This window comes from Corvus cornix, chromosome 2 (genome assembly GCF_000738735.6).
Source record: "Corvus cornix cornix isolate S_Up_H32 chromosome 2, ASM73873v5, whole genome shotgun sequence".
In the NCBI taxonomy this organism is placed as follows: Eukaryota; Metazoa; Chordata; class Aves; order Passeriformes; family Corvidae; genus Corvus; species Corvus cornix.
In genome coordinates this window covers 124,944,508-124,962,096 of record NC_046333.1, presented here as the reverse complement: position 1 = coordinate 124,962,096, position 17,589 = coordinate 124,944,508, and positions in this window count along the sequence as shown.

Below are 17,589 nucleotides of genomic sequence, written 5' to 3'. Positions count from 1 at the left end.
ATTTTTGTTTGAACAACAGAAAGGTTCCAGGGCATCTGTGTTTTCCTTTTTCAATGACTAAGTTCTTTTCCAGGTAAGTGATGAGATTCCTGGTCTTTGAATGTTTTTGTTTAAGGGTAGCTTTTAAAGCGAACTGTAAAGTTCCCTTTAATCATAACTATTTAACTTGTGTCTGGGGATGTTTGAAAATAATTGAGGTTTTTAAGGTGTTTTGAGTGGATGCAGGACACAGAATTGAGAGGAAAGGAAGAACTTCCCAGCTGAGCTGTTGCATCGGCTCCCTCCAGCCTGCCTGGGAGCTGATTGCCTACCCTCAGAGCTTCTCATTGTGGTTGCCTGTGGCTTCTTGTGGCAGAAAGAGGAACATAAAACCACCTATTTTGTGTAAGACAGCAATACCTCTTGCAGTGCCCAGTCTTCAGCAATAGCCAGTGCCTGGGGAAAGTTTATAGACAGGGCAATAACAGTGCAGTGCTTTTGTTCAGCTTCCAGCTGGAGGGGCTTCCAGAGCAAGAGGTAGTGTTCTTGTGGTTAATAGCCCTTCAATGGTCTCCCCTGCCCCAGTAAAACACTCCTTGAACTTCTGTCAACTGTTTCAGCACCTGCAGTAACTCATGGCAGAGTACTGCAGCGTATGTGATAAATGAAGTTATTTTTTTCTTAGCTTATTATGCCAGTTTTATTTAATGCCTGCTTATTCCTGCGTTAGAAGCAACAATGAACAATTTTACCCACTTGGAGCTTTCTGTGACTCAAGATTCAAATACATTCCTGTTCCTCACACAAAATTGAAGCTTACCAAGGGTCAGGGGCTACTGGTCACACCGTTCACTCCTTTCTTTTTGACGCTGAATAGTCACAGACATTTTTTCACTGTTCTCTCCACACTTGGAAGTTTAACTATATCCTTTCACAGGCAGGAGGACCAAGGAAGGGGACACTTTTTAAAGCCATTATTTTGTGTAGCAGCATAAAATATTGTCGGTTTAGCTTTCTTTTTCTTGGGTAAACCCAAATACTCGATTTGGGTTTTCACTGCAGCAGAGTCTGAAGCAAATGTTTTCTTTAAAATTGTCTCTTGTAACCCCACAATACTCTATCTGAGCAATAGAAAGTATTAAAGTGTGCACATGAAGTTTAGATATTTTTCCCTCAATGTGACCTGCTTCACATTTACCTGTGGAGAATTTCATTAGTCACTTTATATCCTTGTCACTATATACTCTGTGAGGTGCTTATGTAGCTCTTTCTGACTAGCAGTATTTTTATTAATGTAAATAGTTTAACCTTCTTACTGATTTTAAGGGGAGACAGTTTGTACACAGATTGAAGTATTGCATTTCAGTGAGACTTGACTGAAGATTTCCCTTTACTGAGAAAATGAACCACTTTATGCTTGATTTTAGCATTTCCACTCATTGATACGATCATTATCTTTCTTATTCCATGACAACTTAGCATGGTGTTCTGTGTGGGGTGGGTTTTTTATGATCTCCATGGAAGAGACCTTCTGAAACGCTCTCAAAATTCAAGTAAACAGATCTGTAGTTTGACTGTTTTCAGCCTTGCACCAATTCATCTAATCCAAGTTACACAGTCTCTCTTAGTTTTCCCACTGAAAAAGGAGGCAGGAGTGCATCTGAGGACTGCCTCTCCTTCCCTTGTAGAAGCTGGAGTGGCTCTTGGAGCACCATTTGGACAGACTGCCATTATTACAAGGTAACCAGTGTCCTGGGCTAGGGAAAGAGGAAAAGGAAATTTGAGGCAAATCCAGCAAGTGAGAAACGAGATCCATGAAAACTTAACCTAAATGGAATGCTGGCAGTCATTGCTAGTGTGCTTTAAAAGTAACCTTTTCCTTGGCACCTGGGCCACTCGTGTCCACAGCTTGAGCAATGTTGTGTGATACAGAAATGTTTAGGGAAGCCAGAGAAGCAGTTTCTTTGGAGTAGTCCCATTGACTCCACTGGAAGTTTGATCATGCTGCACATCAGAGGTTGTTGGATAGGTGAGACCACCTTGTTTAAATCACTGTCTGCCCCTTTAGCCCAGCCAGCCTGTCTGTGAGTCCATCTTCTAAAGCTCTGTTTTAGCTTGTGTTAGCTTGTGTGCTGGAGTATGTCTATCTCTCATAAACATGCAAGAATGCAAATATATAACTACAATTTTTAAATTGCTATTAGCTTTTAAAAAGAACTTAGTGTACTGGTTATTAGAAACTGTCAGTAAGAGATTGGATAGCAGCTCTCGTGGTGGGCTCTGTGTGTGGGATTATTTTGAAGACAACTATTAAATTAACACTTGGATCAAGTAGAAAGATTCCAGGGTATGCCACAACATAACCTGTGAGGTCAGTAATGTTATATCAGTAATATAAATCAATGATAATCACAATTATTATTATAGTAAATAAAAATAAATAGCATTCTTAACAGATATCCAGTTTGGAGTAAATTTACTCAGAAGAAATAAATATGATTAAAGCAGTGGATTCTTTGAAGTCATAAAGTCCAGGTCATCACCTTCATATTTTCTGTCTGATGAATTCTGGGATTATTCCTGGTTCTGTTATGTCTGCTTTCATTTCATTACAGACACAACTTCATCAAATAGTAATAATAAGGGGTGTAGGATAAAGCCTTTGCATTTTGTTCCTTGCTCTTCCGTGCTGCCTTATCAGCAATGAAAGTATTCTGGAAGTCATGGTCAACTGCTCCTGCAGAGCCAGCAGATGGAGAGCAAGAACACTGCTGTGTTTCTATGTGAAAATGAAATAAGGAGTTGCTATTGTTTGAGCAGGAAGAGGGTTAAAATGTAATTAGCCAATCAATATCATGAATAGAAAATGAAGTTTGAGAAGGTTTAATTTTGAAAAGACCCACTGCAGATACTGTGTTTTCCCCCTCCTCAAATCAGTTATTTTTCTCCCCTTAAAATATTACATGTACTCAAAACTTTCTGACTGGACAAACTGATAGTTAATGCATACAAATGCAATCTAGCAGAGTGGCTACCTTCTCCCTGAATAGTTTATTTTAGCTTCTTGCATCCTGCAGCTGATAGAAGGATATGATCACCGAAGTGCTGCTCGTAAGAATGCTTTTGTTTTACCCGGACTTGAAGTTGTCAGGTATTCATTGACAAACTACTATAGTTATGTGGGTAGTGGTACAGCCTCCCTCTGAAGGCAAACACCTGGAGCAGCTGGCAATATAGTACATACCCCATTTTATCAATCAACCATTTCCCTAACAGACTATCTTCTATTCTGGTACTCCCTTTTTCTTGATTTGAAAGTACAACTTCTAGGCATTTTGCAGAAGGTTGTTTTGTAGCCAACTTTAATCATAGCAGAAAGCATTAATTATATAATATTCTTTTTAATAAATCAGATAACTTCTAAGAAAAAAATATATTTTTACAGTAAAAATTTTGATTCATGAGAAAAACATATTTGAATTCAGATAGTAATGAGGCTGTTAAAAATCCCTGGTCGAAAACAGTTTATGCACTTATTCAGGATTCTCACTTGTGGCAAGAAAAATTTATTATTTAAAATAACAGATCTGTGCACACTGATGTTATCAAGCCTAAAACTTCTCTCACAGTTTTAATAGGTATTTTGTGGGTTGTTCATAGCAGTGAGCCTTATGTTGTACAGTCAGTGCATCCAGGTTCAGCTGCTCACAGTCTATAAACCTGTTGTCTTGAGGTTTTAGTCACTTTGAGTATTAGTTCAGTATGATGGAAAATGATAACAACTGTACTTGGAAGTTTAACAGTGAAGTTTAAAAGCAAAGTTTTGCTCACATCCCTGTGTAGATTAGGGTCAGTGGACTTTTATTTTATTAGGTCCCATCTCCTGCACCCATTACCACGTACGTGTGCACATTCCAGTAATGCCGTGAGAGGCATGGCTAACATCTGTCACAGGCAGTCTGCTCTTGTTTCTCTTTCTTTTTCACAGGGGTCAAGTTTCATATGGAATTTTGTTTTTAAAGATTTTAATTTGTATCTCATTTGTTAAGTTTGTTTCCTAGAAGGAGCCCCAGCTGAAGGAATGCAGCTTGCATTGAAACACAGACGTGTGCTGCAGGGTGATTCTCATGGAGGCAGGCACTCTTTTCAGAGCCTGTGTCTTGAGGACTTAAGTTTTGATTGGGGAATAAATGAATCCACAAGCTTCAGTGTCAAGAATACCTTTAAATAATAGAAGTCTGCCCACTAGAAGATCTTTTATATATCCAAACCCCGTGTCTTGAAATACCTCTAAGTCAAGGGATGAATATCTTCTAATACAGTGCTTTGTTTCATAAGTCACAGGTCTGATCACAGGAGAGATTTTATAAACTTCTGGTAACCTGTTTTGCCAAGGAACTTATAGCTGTTGCTTCCTCAAAGGTGGCTTAATGCCTGGAAGAATGATGGTGCTGTTGCTAAGCGCCTGTTACTCACCTTGCTCCTGTTCTCTGACAGTTGAGAAGTCTGAATCTTTGGGTGGTTTGATGCAGTCCCAGAAATGAGCAGGGAAATGCTGTTCACAGGCAACGGTGGAATTCAAGTGCTCTCCTCAATTCCCAGCACTTAGAGGAGATCTGACCATTTTGTCATTTAAGGTACATTTGTCATATACCTTTGAGAAACAGTAAGAAAGCAGAGTGTTGAAAATGGCCTCAGAAAAAAGCAGTAACCCTGCTTGGCTAGTTTAAGATGTATTTGTTTCTGAGCTCAGACCACTATCAGTCATGCCATTTTTTTCAGTATCTTGGTCTCGGATATCACAAGGTAGTGCTTTAAATTTTATGTGAGACTTTAGTGCAGTTAGGACTTTGCTATCCGTAATCAAGTTTTTCTTCACTGAAACCAGTATTAAGTCTTCAGTCACAAGATGCCCCACTAGTACAAAACCAGGAAATATGTGGGTCAAATTTGCAGAAGTTGGATTGAAAACACATAAGCTTGTTCATTGTTGCCTTACGTATTCAAGGTTTCTTGGACCTGTTGGAGTGGGTCTAAAGGAGAGTTATGAATATGATTGTAGGGCTGGAGCACCTCTTCTATGAAGACAGACTGAGAGAATTGGGATTGTTCAGCCTGAAGAAGAGCGGGTTCCAAGGAGACCTTATAGCACTCTCCAGTACTTAAAGGGGGCTACAGGAAGGCTGTAGAGGGATGTTTTACAAGGGCATTGATAGGACAAGGGTCAATGGCTTTGAGCTCAAGGAGGGTAGATTTACATTAGATATTAGGAAGAAATTCTTTGCTGTGAGGGTAGTGAGGCACTGGAACAGGTGTCCAGAGAAGTTGTGGATGCCCGTCCCTGGGAGTGTTCAAGGCCAGGTTGGATGGGGCTTTGAGCAGCCTGGTCTAGTGGAAGGTGTCCCTGCCCACAGCAGGGGTTTTGGAACTAGATGATTTTTCAGGTCCCTCCAACTCAAACCATTTTATGATTCTATGACTGAACTGGAGGAGACTTGATGAGTTGTTTAACTAGTGATGAAAGGATGGACTTATGGTACCAAAGGAAGATCTTGGATACTTGTGACAAGAAACAGACTGTGCAGTGAACTGGAAGCAAAATTGATGAAGCAGTGCTGAGTAATACTGAGGTGCTGAGTTATTCTTCAAATTGTATTTTAGTAACTTCTACAAAAAAGTGTCCTTTTTCAGTCTCTTCAGTCCTCTTTGGGTCTCTTGCTTTTAGAATTAGCTGTCCATAAACAGTCATCACATTTGCATTCTTAGAAAATTAGGCTGCTCTAAGGTGCCATGAAGAGAGATAAAAGCGTGGTGACCAGTGTTGTCACCACTGATAGCCACCTCCTTTACTGATCTTCAGGCAGAACACAGCTGTCCTCAAGTGAATTTAGTAATTTTACCTAGTTGAATTGCTGAGGTTTGTTTATTTGAACGAATCCCTAATTCTGTGATTCAGGTTTTCCAGCTCTCTTAGATCTGTTGTTTGTCAGGTTTTTCATTGTGAATTAATATTATATCTGCATTAAATATTTAAAATATTTTTAAATGGTTGCTCTCTGTGTGCCCTCTACCTTGTATTTTTAAAAATCACACCTTCAAATTAAGGATATATGTTAGATATTCTGTCACATATTCATGCTTTAGTGACTAATATAGCATGATTAAAGAATTCTGCTTGTATTATTCATAGAGTTTTCAAATTAATGTTCTTTATTTGTCAAGGGAAAAAAGCTTAATACTATTGTTAATTGCATGAAAGAATTAACATTGTTCAATACCTGGATTTAATTGGATTAATTGGAAATGCCTTTAAATGTATCTTTGATGCTTCTCATCCCACGCACAGGGTGGGTGCTGGATTTTTGCCTGCAGTTTGACTAGAGGACATTTGATTTCATCTCAGTCTGAGATTGAGCATGTCAAAAACTGAGCTCACAGACAGCTCCTTCTCACCAGGAGCAGGGATGTGCATGTGCAAGTGCCATGCAGCATATCCAGAGTGACAGTAAAAAAAAATAAAAGGGAGAAAAAAGAAAAAAAGAAAAAAAAGAAGGGGAAAAAAAGACTGGCTGCAGCCTGCTTAGCATAAGCAGCTGCTGCTCACTGTCTTGTGCTGTGAGAGCACCTTTCTGACAGGTTCTCAGGCTCAGCTCCGAGGTCAGCGCGGGATTAGGATGGGAACCCACTTTGCCTCTCCTGACAGCTGCAATGTTTAGTCACCGCGCAGTGACTTCAGCCCTGTGGCTTCTAAAGAATGTTTAATTAGTTTGCCTGCTATCAAAAATTATCTCAAGCAGAGACACAAACATATGCTGGAATTGGAGAAGACGTAGTAGGGGGGCTGGTGAAGGATGGCATCCAAAATATTATGAATAATTTTTTATATAGGCTGTTACACTGTTAAAATTTAAAGTTTTCATAGGTAGTAATCCTAAAGTGAAGAGATGCTTTTGTTCTATGTAATTATTTTTGAGACATCCCCTGAAAACAACGTTTCTTGTCTAATAAAAAAGTATGTTGAAGCAAACAAGTACACTGCTGTTCTCTCCTATGGAGTAAGAGCTTGGTGGGAACTTGAGGAGCCTTGGGAAGACACAAGTGCCGTTGTGCGAGGAGAGCCAGCCCTCCTCGCCAGTGCACTGTGAGCACAAGCCAAGTTGAGCAAGTTTGTTATAGATAAAAGCCTTGGATCTCTCCTGCTTTCACTTGGGACTGGCAGTGTCTCGCTGTAAACTGCGACTCCATCGCACCCAGAAATACTTCCTGAAAACCCAACTCTTTTCCAAATAGCTTTTAGTGCATGAAATGGATCAGCATCCCCTCCTTTGTAAGCTTTCTGTAAGAAAACAAACTGCATTTGAAGGTTAAAAGCCTTTTCACTTAAATGTGTAGCTGTGTGGCCTGTGGTGGGAGCAGGGACACAGGAGATGAAACGTGGCAGCAGCCACTGGGTTTCACGGCCGGGCACGAGACACAACCTGCAGCCACTGTTTCCACTCGGCTAAACCTCCTGAGAGTGGTGCTTCTGTAAGGGCATTTTCCCACCAGAAGGAAAGCTAAGGAGCCAGGGCCTAAGGAGAGCTCGCTGGCCTATGGGGTGAGTTGCTGAATATTTAGGTTGCATTAGACCAGCAGAGACTGTGGTGCAGAAATATATGGATACACACTTACAGGAAGCCTAAAAACATATGCCCAGCTATGCTGACTGCAGAACAAATTGGGTGGGGTTTTTTTTGTCCACGTCTTCTACTTTTTTTCTTGCTTTCTTTTATTGACTGGTGTTAGAAATGTTTTTTTTTCCTACAATTTTATTTGTAACTTTCTCATGGTATAGATAATCCCAATGAACCTCAGTCTGTATTTTTTTTTTTAATTGTTCTGAATTAACATGATGTGTACTTTTTAAAATACATCCTGAGTAACTTTGTGGCCTGTTTGCCATTTTTTCTTGTCCTCCCTCCTGCTATTAAAGCTCAATTAACTTTTCATTAAAGATTTGTAGACTTTATGGGATAGAAATCGTATAAGCCTTGCCTGTTTGGTGCATCTGTGGAATAAAATAGCCTTTCTTATATGTGATTTTAGGCTCATATGAGGGGTTGATGACACTGTAGGGAATACAGCCTATTGCATATCCTAGGTTGTACGAATAGCTGTCAATAAGATGTATCTCTGTACATGTTGTCATGTCAAATTACTAATTTCTGTTGCTGACTTTGCAGTTCTTAAGAGGAATGTTGTAAATATTAATGAAACATGTTTTTCAATCTCCCAGTGCTATAGTAAACTATTATTCCCATTTTATGAAAAAAAAAAATTACAGCGTGGAAACTGTAAGATGCTCATGAATATGAACGTTTTTGGCAGGAGTAGGAAGTAACTGAATTTATAATGTCTGTGTTTTAACCAAGAGACATTATTCTTCCTGGCTGAAATTTGTTGATTCACATCATAATTGCAAAGGACTCTTCTGATAAATGGCATAAATGTTGCTATGGCTTCCCAGCATCTGTTTTCTGGCAGTCAGACTGTCGAGCAGCTTGGAGTTAAGTGAAGCATCTACCTCTGCTTGTACCAATTTGCAGAACTGTGATGTAATGGAGGGTGTCAGAAGGATTCTTCTCCTCTGCTTTATAGCACGAAGAAGAACTCAACACTGCCTTCTTCATTAGTGTTTAAATGGTTTTTTGGCTTAACGTTTTTAAGAATAAGCTAGGAGGGTTAATATTTTAATATGTGTAACATACTGCATAATAGTATGTAGTTATTTCATCATCCCTCAGCCAGTTGCTAAACACTGACTGATGTTTTAACAAATATAACAAATATTTCTGAATGCTAAGATAGAAATGCTGTATATGGTCCTGTAAACAGGTGTTTTCTTGTGTTTTGGATACAAATGTATACAGAATTGCATGTCTTTTTTTAAAAATGCAGATTTTGCTATAAATCCTGTAGCTATTGTCCATTGTGTATTGTAATTGTTAGTGGGCTTTTTCTATTTTAGACTTGTCTGTAGGGAAAGGTTCCTATTAAAACTCATTTCAGAAAAGAAAAAGCTTAGTAAGAGTATTGAGCTCCTCCTGAGAGCTGTAGAAACACATGGTACCTAGGGAAAGAAAATGGGGAAAGTCAGATTATTCTCCCAACCTGTGTACAGGCAGGAGTTGCCACTTGTAGACTATAATGCAAACAACCTGTATGAAGCAGCACAGTAATTATGCTATGAATGGAGGAGCAGCAGCTTAAGACTGTTCTCCACAGAGTGCATATTGCTGTGTACTGGGCTGTTGGGGATTGACCCCTCTCTGCAGTGTGCCTGGGAGTGCTTCATGTAGGAGATTTTGCTACCTAGGATTGCATATTTTGCTGACAGCTGTTGTTTCAGAGATAGGCAGAAGAGTTTTGTTCTTATTTCTTCCCTATCTTGTACATCCTCCAGTTCCCCATCAGCCACTCTTCCTGTTGTGTCTCCTTTACTGTAGAGACAATACTCCACTACCTGTCTGATGGTAATCAAATGGAGAGTGTTTAGGAGAGCAGGAGAGTACCCAACAGCAGGATATTCTTGCCATTATTTCTCTAAACCTAACTAAACTAGAGAAAGCCCTAAACTGTGCTAAAAATTTCCGTATCATTCATTGGTGTTCTGGGTGAATGTGGGAAGTCATCCTTTTCATAGAACTGGTGTGTTTTGACTGTCACATTAGGAGTCTAGTCTTCAGTTAGGAGTTTGGGTTGGAAGGGACCTTGAAGACCATCAAGTTCGAACCCCTCTGCCGTGGGCAGGGAGACATTCCACTAGAGCAGGTTGCTCAAAGCCCCATCCAACTGGCCTCGGATCCACAACTCTGGACAACCTGTTCAGTGTTTTACCATCGTCATTATAAATGTCTTCCTTATGCTCAACCTAAACCTCCTCTCTTTCAGTTTAAAACCTTTGGCCCTTTTTATTAAACAAAGTCTGTCCCCATCTCTCCAATAATCCCCCTTTGTATGTTGAAAGCTGCAATGAGGTCTCACCTGGAGCCTTCTGTTCTCCAGGCTGAACAGCCCCAGCTCTCAGAGCCTTTCTTTGTAGAAGTGTTCCAGCCCTCTGGTAATTCTCATGATCCTCCCCTGGTCTGGCAGGTCCATGTCTCTTGTGCTGGAGACCCCAGAGCTGGATGCAGTACTCCAGGTAGGGTCTCAGTGAAGCGAAATAGAGGGGCAGAATCCCCTTCCTTGACCTGCTGCCCCTGTTAATGTTGTCTTTCAGCTTGTGTAGCTTGCCATTCCTCTTCTGCTCTGAATCTTTGGCTTTGGAAATATTTTGTAAGTTTTTACTTGATTTCCTCAGCTATTCTTTCAGTGTATTTTAGCATTCAATGCAACAGATGTATTCCAGAAAGAAGGAAACGCCATTCCTGTTTTGGGAAGAAATTACAAGAATCTTTCATTTACGAGAGAGGAGTCAAGGGAGTTCTTGTCTAATAGAGTAATGGAAGATAACATTATTGGCAGTGAATTAATTTTACCTTTGTATGTAGACTATTGATAAAAATGTGGCATGTCACACACTGATGTCTTCCCTTTCATTAAGTGTGTTGTGCAAATGACAGAGAATTGAGTAGGAAGCACTAATTATCAACCACAGTTTTATGTATAATTGGGCTTATAATGAGAAGTGCGAGTGGTTTGTTTACTGTATGCTTCAGTTCTGAAACACAAAAACACAGCCAGCAGCACAATGAAGAGCTGTCCTCATAAATTCACTCAATTTGATACCAGAGTTGATACCAAAAATTTATTTGGTATTAAAACAGTACATTGCAAGCATGCATAATGGTACCAATTACTTAAATGTACATTTTATGCAGTATATATAGTTATAGCCTCAGTTTGAGGATATATGTAACTATATAACTTGAAAGGCAAGAGAAGGATGGAGGAGATTGAAACCACAAAAGCCCACCTGAGCTTCTTTGGTTACGCTATGTGCTGGTTATGCCACATGAGTTCTGCGTGGTCTCTATTCCTTGTGAGATTCTGATGGGGTGGGCTTTTCAGGGGAATGAACTGTATTTGGACAGTTGTTACTCATGAGCATGATGTGTTATCTGCTGGCTGATGTCTTGTATACAGCTGTTTATGTTAGTGCTGGTTTATCTGCAGTAGCAGTATTACTGAGCAGGAAGTAGGCAAGTGAATATGAATGATTCCTATAGAGAATCTTTGAGCAAGGGCCCATCTCTGAGGTATTACACTGTGCTATCAGCACTGGGGAGAAACCCAGCCCCTTGTGGGACTTGACCTGACAAGACTGCTTTGAGCAGATGAACAGGAGGACCTGAGGTACTTTATGTGATGGGTCATCACACAGCCATGGGTTGCTGCAGCAGCAGCCTGCAATGCTCACTTGTTCGTAGTGACTTTGCAATGAAGTTGAGGATGAATGTGATACAGGTGACCAAGGCTGGGATCTGTATCTGTAAAGAAGCTTTGTTCATTTTCTTGGTGTGTCATTTTCAGATCTTTAAACTTCACCAAAAGCCTAGAAAAATTGAGTTAGTAATATTTTAATATTTCATTTTCTTTATGTTTTTTTTCTCCTTGTCTTCTTTAATAATGTGAAGAAAAGTGTAGGACTTCTTTATCTAAAAAACTTCTTGATCAATTTATTGCTTTTCTTAATACTGCTGTGTGGAATAATCCAAGGGGATATGGAATATTTCTGATGATTTATGGAAACATTTGAAAGGCCCAGTTTCTGATAAGCCAGTATACAGGTATTGGCTGTCACTGTATTCTGCCAGCAGCCCTGGGAGCTATTAAGTTGCATTTATGCCAATTCTCAGCCAGTGATTGCATATGACTGGTTGAGAATAGAGATGGCAATTTCCCAATGGTTTCCTGGACATTTGTTCAGAAACTAAGCCAGAATCACAGGAAGGTGGGTCATCTCATCTTGAGCTAAATGAAGTTTGGGGTGTTCTGGAGAACTGTGGGAGACATGGTGTTGGTTCTATGGATTACACTGTGGGCCTGAGTCAGAGGTGCCTGACTGCCTGGAAACCTAGCAGTTGTGCCAGTCCTGTGCTGGTTCTCACAGAGGTCCTTTTTGTCTGAATAAGAACTTTCTAACCCAGAAGCATCCCCCTGGTCTCACTCTGGAAATGAGACCTGAAGTTAAGAGGTGGCACAAGAGGAAAAAACTGTGAGGTACTAAGTTTCTCATCCTGTCTTCTGCCCTCAGATTTCCGTCTGCTTCTGATTCTTGTGCCTCATATACTGAAGTCCAGCGTAGATCCTGTGACTCTTAGATGCCTCCATCTATTTTCCAGTTCTGTGGCCTTTCTTCCTTTCCAGCTCAAAGAGTCTGGTCAGTTCTGCTAGCCCTGTAGTTGCACTTTCAACAAGGAAGGGGATCAGAAAGCCCCTTGTGCTAGTAATTACATGCAATTTCTGTACCAGTTTGAGAATATAGCTTGTCCAGTGTTTGTCATCAGCTGCAGAATATTGATGGAGATTGGTCTTTCCTAAAGCAGTAAAAGCTGCATACAGTATTTATGTTATGCAGTAAATACAGACTGCTACACCTGCCTACCGAGTCAGAGCAGAGAAACAGGGCATGTTTCTCTAATTTGTATGTGTTGTGTGCTTTTTCTCATGCACAAACATGCTCAAAAAGAAATCCAAAGATCCTTATAGCTGTTTCCAAAATCTGACCAGCCACCAGGAACTGAGGAGTGCTTCATTTTCATCTTAAATTTTTTGAAGTCCTTAATATTGTTTAATGCATAGAGGGAATGGTATTTATGTAATGTACAGCTATGCCATGCTTTGAATAGTTCACAAAGAAGATAGAATTCCCTATTTCTTCTTGGCATTGGTAGGGTATCACTATATTAATACGCTTCACAGTCACGAATGTAATTTTTCAGGATCCTATGAGCAGAGAGGCATACTTATCCCATATTTACCCCAGTTCACAAATGGGCAACTAAGGATCAGAGATTAAGGATGCAAGTATCTATTATATATTCTGGGAGTTATGATTACACAGCTTGAGCCATTTCATCTTCCATTTCTCCTCTTACTTTGATACCTAGCACTCTTCCTGCAGCTGTATGAACCAAGCAGCTGCCTTTGCAATCAGAGCCAGTATTAGATACTGGCCTGTGCCTCCAGCACTTTTCCTTCAGCTGCATAGGCAGGCAGGCAGCTGCTTTTATGTATTAATATGTGGAGCTGGCATTGGTTATTAAGGCAGCTGCTCAGCTGCCCTTACAGCTGGAGGAAGGGTGTTTCCTACTAGGAACAGCTCATAGGAGTGGAGAGACTTCAAAACAAGGAGGGTATGGCCTGGCTTTTCATCTCTAAGCTGTATTGCTTAGGGCTGCGAAACTGTGTGATTTCATTAGGAAGTGTATACAATTAATGGAAGTAATTGAATATGTTGAAGTTACCTACCATTTCTTCTGCATTTTATGGGTTTAGACTGGTGACAGAAGTCACCATGTGACTTGATTTTCCCTACAGCAGAAATGTTTATATTGCTTAAATTTAACCAAGTGAGTTAAAGTTTTATACTGAATTTAAAACGTGGTAGCCCTACCTTCTTTAATTGTAGAGTTAGTGTTAGTATCTGTTCAGGAAAGTCTTAACATCTTTTTGTGATTTTCATACACAGAGGTAAAATGGGAAGTCGTGCATGTCCATCCTTGCTTGTAGCACTTGGCTGTTTGTTCAGGGCACTCCTGTGGGGTTTAAAGACTCATTTGAGTATGAACCTTGAGCTCTTATTTCTGCCCTTATTTAGAGAAAAAGACTGAGAGCCTGCATTATGGTTTGTGCAGCCTTTGACAGATGAAAGCTCTACTCTGCTGTATTTCATCTGGGCATCAACAGCCAGTGGCAGCTTGGTTTTAGAAGGCCTTGTCCATATGAAACTTCCTCCTGTCAAATTCTTGAGTAACATAAGGCTTAGATGAAAAGAAGAATGGGGATTAGTGAAAAGCCTGAAAGTGCTGTGTGTGACATAAAGCTATGCCATCATTGGTAACTGACATAAAGCCCATGACTGAGCTACTTCAGACTTTGTGGACAGTGTTGAATGTAGTAGCAAAATTCTGCAGAGTGCACCAAAGTGGTTCTGGAAAGAGGAAAGCAGTGGAGAGAGAGTAAGCAAGGCGATATTTAATATTCTGTTGAGTGGGCAAAGCAGGCGTCAATGGCGCAGGACTGTGCACCTCTTGAGTATGTAGCAAGCTTTCATATGGGGCTAGTGAAATAAAAGAGGCCTTTGAGGAGTAAATAGGAAAGCGTGAGAGGATCTCAGTATTGACGGGAGCACGCTCCTCTATGGGATTGGGAGTCCTACGCACCATAAGCTGCTCTTGGAGTGTAAACAAACACCTCTTGGAAGAATGTGGCATGCTTTGCCTTTGATGTTGCTGAGAGGTTTTGAAGTACATGTAAGAAGTAGTCTTCCTCTTTTTCACACCCACCTCCTCACACCACATAGTTAAAATTAGTTTCAGTTCTTTCCTATGGTATTTGCAGTATGTCGAGTGAAAGTGTTTTTTTTTTTTTTTTTTTTGCTATAATGAAAATCACTTCTCCCTTCAAAAAGTCTTCAGACCAAAAGTTAAGTTTGTCTAATACTATTTTTAGGTGCCAATTCAAAGAAACATTATTATTGAGTGTAATTTCTCCTTTGATATACAAATGAGGTTCTTTTGATGTGGGGTGGTTGTTCCCATAGCAAAGCAACTCTTCAGGGCAGTTCATTATTAGCAAGCAATTGTTAAACGTATTCATCTGTTTGTACCATGTAGGCAAAAGTGATTGTGGTGCTCCCTAAGTAAGCTTGTCTCATACCTTGTGGTCTATATCACCTGTTACTTGTCCTGCTGAATTCTGTCAGATTGGGAATACTTGGAATTAAATGACCCAGTGTCATTTTCCCTTGCTGGTTGTTTATTTTCCTTTCTGTGCTGCAGAAAGTGTCAAGCATTTCTGAATGTACATTGCCTTTTTTTATGTAGTGTTATCCTGTCCAGCTTCTGGACAATACCTTGAAATTTGAGAGCGGTGACCTTCATCAGGGAGGTGCCTTATGCTACTTGCTCGATAGTCCATGTAGACTGAGCTAAGGCAGCAGACATTTGGGCACATACATGGATGTCTTTCGTGTCTACTGTTCTCCTCCCAGACCAAAGGCAACTGGAGCATTAACAGCAGAAACCCACATCCTACAGCCCAGTGAGGAAGGATTGATAATAGTGAGGAAGAAACGGTAATTTCTAGACTTGTTTTGTTTCTCCTGGTCAGGAAAAGAATGATTTGCATTTCACAGTCCCTTGATCACCGTGCCAGTTGTTAGTCATATGATTAGAGAATCAAGTACCACTTTTATTGTCAGAGGGTAGTTTGCATGGGGTGATTTCTGCTGGTGCCAAGAGTAACAGCTAGTAGTAGTGCTGATCCTCTCAGGGGAAGAAGAGAAAACTGAACTGGGATTTAGAAGAGTTAGGCTCTTCTTTCTGCTCTATTCTATACTTCTATAGTAGTAAAACCACCGGTGTTGAATTAAACTTGAATGTTTACCTAAGGGGCTGAATTGCAAATGTTGGAAAAACTTTTTTCATTTTTATCTTTAGCTTTTGAAAGCTTTTTTTGCCACCTTAACTTTCTTACAGCTTTCCTTCATGTCATAAATACCAGAATTATTGAAGTATTAAAGGAAGTTTATTTCATAATTTCTTTTTTAATTATTTCAATATGAAAATAATTAATGGATGGATTCGAATCCTATTTCTAGTATAGAAGATGATTCAGTCATATCTTTTGATGTTGGCTGGAGGAAGAACAGTGTTGTAACCGCTGGACTCTGCCTAGCAGGCTGCTGCTCCCTGAGAGCTCAGCGAGGGTTTCCTGGGGCCATGCGATCAGTCGCATCCTGCAGTCCATTTCGGGCAGCCCCACGATCTGGCTCCGGCAGCCAGCAGCGTTACAACGCAGTGGATGGTAAAGGAGGTAGAGAAGGGTCTCTCTTGAGGGTTTGAGATGGCTTTAATCACATCTAGCGCCCGCAATGTTCAGAGGTGGAGAGACAACGAGGGCTGGGTGCGGGGTGGTTTTGTCAGGGGCCCAGGGGCGGTCCCTGGGCGGGGTTGGGGTACAGGAGCAAATAGGGAGAAACCGAGGGAGTGGCCAAGGCTAGGGCAGAGAACATGTGAAATAGGAAAAGCAAGGGATTAGCAGATCCCCACAGAAGAGAAAAAAGTTGGCTTGATTTAGACAATTAGCTTATACAATTAGCTTAGATATTTGGTAAACAAGTTTAGCTGTTAGGATGGTGAAACTGTCAGAGGGTTTACCCAGGGCAGGTTGTAAAAAAATTTTCCTTCACAGAAGTTTCTTGAAAACAAGTTAGATTAATTTCTCATCAGGGATAACCGCCTTTGGTGTAAAAGATAAGGCTTGATGTCTCATCCCACATTTAATTTCTCTGATTTTCGTCAAGTATTTAGAAAGTAGCTGGTCATTAAAGAAGACTTGCTTTTGAGACATTTGGAGGCAAGTACAGTAGAAAATCTAGCATTTCAGTATAGTAAGTGCAGTAAACATTTCAAAATTCCTGAAATAAATATTTCTTCGTGCTGCTTATCAAATACTGTTTATCAAAGAGTTTGTGTTACCTTGTAAGTGACCCAGATGAATGAGAAATGCTCATAAATACAGTCTCAAAGTAATCTGCTCAACTTCTTTTGTAAATGACCATGAAATAATTAGGAGTGAGATGGGGAAGCCTTTGGCTGAATTACTGATACAACTATTACCTGGGACTGATTCTGCCGCCTCAGTTTGATTTTGAGCATTTCAGTCAGCTCTCATTCATTTCCATTTGCTCGATAGTTGTTGGAAGAAGCTGAGGTGGTCAATCATATGACCTTATCTCTAAAACAATTTGCTATCAGGCTTTGCTAAACTGTAACTTGAGTAAATATCTTCTGGCTCACCGAAGGCTTGCACTATTTAACAAGAAATAAGTTTTTGTTGTGGTTTCTCAACTTTTGGCCCTCCAATTTCCTGTTTTTCTCATCTGTGCTTCTTACTGAAGAATGAACACTGCTCACAGCTTTGTACCTGGATTGTTTTCTGTTCAAGCCTGAAGATGTTAGGGAGCAAAACCCAAAAAGATGTGAGCATCCACAATCAAATAGCAGTATCTGGTATGAGCCTACACACACATTATAGTTTAATTAAAATCTGTCACTCCTTTAATACTTGTGTGTGCACACATGCACAAACCATTTGACTCCTGAAAGGGAAACTCTTTAAGAAGGTATATTGTTATCATTGAATGTATCAGTTAGTCATTTTATAGAAGCTCTTTAGATATCAAAATCAGGAAATAAGTCTTGAAAATGCTTAAGAGTTATTAACTTACTTTTTTCCCCATAACTTAGTGTGACACACTCAAGCAGCTTGAGTTACAGCAGTCTCATTGCCATGTGTTGGAGGATGGCATTTTTCAGACTAATACACTGCTACTCTGAAAAATCTAAGTATTTTTATTGTTTTTGAGGATGCAGTTTAGTTACCTGTGTGTGATATCAAACA